Source organism: Vicugna pacos, unplaced genomic scaffold (genome assembly GCF_048564905.1).
Source record: "Vicugna pacos unplaced genomic scaffold, VicPac4 scaffold_20, whole genome shotgun sequence".
Taxonomy (NCBI): domain Eukaryota; kingdom Metazoa; phylum Chordata; class Mammalia; order Artiodactyla; family Camelidae; genus Vicugna; species Vicugna pacos.
In genome coordinates, this window is record NW_027328741.1 from 79,224,960 (window position 1) to 79,230,149 (window position 5,190).

General features: G+C 31.6%; 1 long non-coding RNA gene across 1 annotated transcript; it reads left to right on the forward strand.

Moving 5' to 3' along the window:
- Nucleotides 1-3,291: 3,291 nt before the first annotated feature.
- LOC140694054 (uncharacterized) lies at nucleotides 3,292-4,552 on the forward strand. Its single transcript, XR_012069796.1, has 2 exons — nucleotides 3,292-3,471; nucleotides 4,379-4,552. It is a non-coding gene; the product is annotated as an uncharacterized lncRNA (long non-coding RNA).
- The last annotated feature ends 638 nt before the right edge of the window (nucleotides 4,553-5,190 follow it).

Sequence of the window (5,190 nt, forward strand, 5' to 3'; positions counted from 1 at the left end):
ATATAGTGGATAACATTTATAACTCTACAATTCCCAAATATATCCTCTCCAAGCCCCTTTTAGCAGTAACCATAAGATTATTAAGTAGATCTGTTAGTGTGTTTCAGTTTTATAGATGAAATCATAGTGTTCTCATCCAAATTTTTTTTTAAGGTTCTACATATATCATGTCATGTATTATTTTTCTTTCTCTTTCTGGCTTACTTCAATTAGAATGACACAATATGGGGACATCCATTTTACTGCAAATGTCATTGTATTATCATTTTTTATGGCAGAATATTATTCCATTGTGCACATATGGCATAAATTCTGTATACTGTTATCTGTTGATGGACAATAACGTTGCTTCCATATCATGGCTATTGTATATAGCACTGCTAAGAAATTTGGGGTGCAGGTGACATTTTGAATTAGGGTTCTCTTTGATATATACCCAGAAGTGGGATTGCTGGATCTTATGTTAATTCTATTTTTATTCTTTTGAGGAATCCCGATCCTGTTTTCCACAGTGACTGCACCAAACTACATTCCTACTGACACTTTAGGAGGGTTCCCTTTCTCCACAGCTTCCCCAGCATTTATTGTCTCTGGACTTTGGATGATGGCCATTGTGACTATCGTGAGGTGATACTTCATTATAGTTTTGAATTGCCCTTCTCTGATAATGATAGCGAGCAATACTTTTTTCATATATCTGTGTGTCATTTGTATGTCTCTAATGGAGAATTGCTTGTTTAGGACTTCTGCCCATTTACGGATTGGCTTCTTGTTTTTTTTAAGTATTATTATTAGGTTGTATGAATTCTTTATATTTTGGAAATTTAGCCTATGTCAGTTGCATCACTTCTAAATATTTTCTTTATCCTGTCGGTTGTAATTTTGCTTTGTTTATGGTTCCCTTTGTTGTCAAAAAGCTTATATATTTAATTAGGTCCTATTCACTAATTTTGATCTTACATCCATTACCTGGGTAGTCTGTTCTAGGAGATCATTGCTGCGATATATCTCAGAGTGTTTTGTGCATGTTTCCTTCTAGGAGATTTACTGTGCCTTGACTTACATATAATTGTTGAAGTCATTTTGAGTTTATTCTTGTGTATGGAGTGAAGGAGTGTTCTAAATCCATTGCTCTGATGCTGCTATCTAGTTTTCCCAACACCAGTTTGTGAATAGATAGAGCAACCAGATATAATCTCTCACACCTATGATCAATCAACCCATGAAAAAGGAAGTAAGAGTATAAAATTAAGAAAAGACATTCTCCTCAATAATTACTTCTGGGGAGACTGAACATGTAAAAGATAGATTAAAATATTTCCTCACATTGTATACAATCCATGAGCACAGAATATCTTTCTATTTATTTTGTTTACTTATATTTTTTGCACCTGTAATATATAGATCTATGTTTAGAACTTTTATTTCACTTATCAAATTTATTCCTATTTTATTCTTTTTGGTATAAATTTACACACAATTGTTTTGCTAAATTCTCTTTCTGATATTGTGTTGTTACTATAGAAAAATGCAACAGATATTTGTGTGTTGATTTTATATTCTGCAAGTTTGCTAAATTTGTTCATTATTTCAAACAGTCACTGGAGGGGTCTATGGAGTTTTCTATCTAGGCATAATTATATCATCTGTAAAACCTTCACTGATTTATTACAAGTTTGATGAATTTTATATTATTTCTTGACTAGATGTTCTGGTTAGGACTTCTAGTAGTGTAATTAAGGACTTCTGAAAATGAGCATCTTTAACTTATTACTGGACGAGAGGAAAACTTTCCTGTATGTTAACATTGAAATTGAAGTAAATAATGGGTTTTTAATATATGGCTTTTATTATGCTTAGTTACATTCAATCTAGAGTGAATTTAAGAATATTTTTATAAAAATGTTAAGATCAGACCACTCAATAATTTTCCTAAATATTTTGAGGTTTTTTTGAATTCTTTTTTTTAATGGGATGGTATCACATATATTCATTTGTGAATGTTAAATAATATTTATGAATCAGGACTAAATCCAACAAAACTACAGTTTATAATACTTATAATGTGCCATGGATTCAGGTTGCTAATATTTACTTAGAATGGAACTTACAGATATTGAAGGAAAAATTTACATTGTAGCTTGAGGGTACATTTATTTGTTTAAAAAATTTTATCTTTCATTTTGAATTTGGCCTCTGTTTAATGGAATTTATTTCTAAATAAAGAATATAACTTTTGGTAGAACTGGATTTACTACAGATTACTGACACAGAATATAGCTATTATTTATAATTAGTGAACAAGACACTTGCCATAAAATGCCGTATTATACTAACAATGCCAACTGTTTCAAGACTGAGAAAAATATTGCTTCCTAAAATGTATTACCTGGTCTTTTCCAACCCAGCCTTCATATGCAGTTATATCTTTGTTTTTTGATTGTTTGTTTGTTTGCCCCTTAATGGAGGTAATGCTTATTGAACCCAGGATCTTGTGCACAAGTCTATTTATCAACATCATTTTGGAACATTTAAGAAAAGCCACAAGTGCATGGATTATAAAGATGACAAGATATTTTATTACTTCTAGGGAACGATAAACCTCTGAGTGAAAGAATGGCAAAAATAAACATTTGTAAATATTCAATAAGCTTGTTTCTTTTGCAATTTTAAAGAAGAATATTAAATTACATTTGTTTCAATTATAGCACTGAATTTCAATTTTAAACAATAATTCCTCTTTGGGATTTCTTAAATTTGATTGATTATTTTAATCTAATTTTATTTCATAAATATTAAAAATTTATATATAAACATAACAAATAAACTGATATTTATTCTTCTCATGTTTTGAATATAGAGCTACTTATTCTAAAGTACACAGATAAATACATACTTCCATTCCCAAATCAAATTATTTTTCACTTTAATTACAAATGATGATGAAATTGTTATACATTTTCTGTACAGGTTTTACACAAATTTCACTTTAAATTCCAAAACTTTAAAATTATTTTATATATTTTCTGCATTATTTATACTCTGATCACAAATCTGTCATAAATTTGTGTTCAAAACTATGGACATTGTTTTTAATTAAAAGACTCAAATATTTAATTGTTTCAAAAGCTTTTGTGGGGATAATATTTGCAGATCACAGTATAAAAATAAGCATTCTATATGTTTCATTTTAACTGAATGAATGAGAAGTAAACACTGGCTGAAAGTTACACTTGAGTTGATAGGATACCAGTCGTTTTGTGATGTCACAGCTACTCAGGTTGAGAACCATTGTGGTTGCCTAGCACTTTATTTGTTCAGGCCTGCCAAAGCAGTATTTGAAGCTGCAGTGCTCAAAATCATGCAGATTAGAAAAGTAGCTGCAGAAAAAGTTATATGAATTGGCATATGTTTCTTCAGAAATTCAAGATGTGTCATGTAAAGATGGACCAACTGCTTCAGGAAAATCCGGTAGATCTCTATTTTGTGATCAATCTCTGGGGACTTGGACGTGAGGTCTATGATTGAAGAAAATGCTTCTCAGAATTTGACTGAAGAATCCTTGATAAAAAGGCCATGTTACACACGTTGTGTCCCTGAACCAGATGAAGATAATTATTTTCGTTCCCTGACATTTCCCAGAAAACTCTGGAAAATGGCTGGGAGTGACCAATTTAAATCCATCTGGTGGGATGATAATGGAACTTCCATAGTGATTGGTGAAGATGTCTTTAAGAAGGAAGTTTTTTTAAGAAATGCCCCTTTCAGAATATTTGAAACTGGAAATATGAAAAGTTAAGTTAGACAGCTTAACCATTATGGGTTTAGTAAAGTACGACAGAATATTTAAAGATCTGCTTGTCTAGCTGTCTTTCTGACAGAAGAAAAGGAAGTCTCTGTTTTAAGCAAAGTATTCAGAAACTTTAGTTACCACTTGGTAACGTATATATAAAATTTTATTTTGTGCATCAATCTATGGTAATATAAATGTAAAGCTAAATTTGAAAATTGTATAAAACTACTAAGGCTAAAATGCTTAATTTTTCTAAAAAATGATGACAGTGCCTTATGTATTCATATTATAAGAAACTTTGCTGGCAACTATGAATCTAAGCAGAAATCTAAATAAAGGTATTAAAGCTGCTTTTCAAAAGTGGCATTCACCGTTACTGCAAATTCTAACTTCTTAAATTTGATGACTGTACTATTTAAATGGGTATTTTCCAAATAAGGAACTTCAAAATGTCAGCAATATTCATATTTTGATGATATTACCTTTGGATAGTAAACGTGAAATCTGAGGTTTTATATGTTATGCTTATTGTAGTGTTGTCTTTTGGTTAAAATTCTTACTAAAATCTTTCTACTTTGGTTGTAGCTGCAGTTCTATCATCATCCAAATTTTAAACGAGGCTGTCCCCAGATTTTAGTGAGAATAAAAAGAAGAGTTGGGATTAAAAATGCCTCTCTGGTGTCTTCATTGGCTGAAGATTTCAACAAGAAGCACTATAAAGCAGGGGGTAATATGGATAATCATAATTCTGGTTTTGTGGCTGACACTAGTGGAGAAAGTTCATTTTTACCTTCTGCAAATTTAAACATGCCTCTAATAAGGGAGCCCTCTTCTAGCCACATAGTTGGTGATACAAATACCTCGATAAGAGGTGATTTTTCTCCTCCATCATCAATGTCAGTTAGACCCTCAGAACAAATTGCAGTGGATCAATGTTCTATTTTAAATGAGTTGACCACTGTCCACTGGCACTCTCAAAGCAGCTACACTGAAGCAAATGGCCGTGTTGTGAACTTCATTACAACTACAAATTCTACTTCTCAGTACAGCATTTTATCTCCTATACAGAGGAATTATATTGGACAGATGTTGGAGCATTCTAGTTTTCCAAATATATATCATAACATATCTGCCAATGAAGGGAGTTTTTCTAAACTTCAACCAGGGAGAAACCCATGGTTTCCAGTGACAGTGATAGCTGATACATCAGCTACCTCTCTTTCAAGGACAATTCATCAGACACCTTCAATATATGAACGTCATCCTAATCACAACTGATCTACCAGCGGACTACCAGATTATGCAGGATAACAAAGATTAAAAGTGAGGTTGGCAAATGTCAACAAATATCTGCAATTTTCTTATTTGAACAATAAACATAGATGTGTACCTGTATT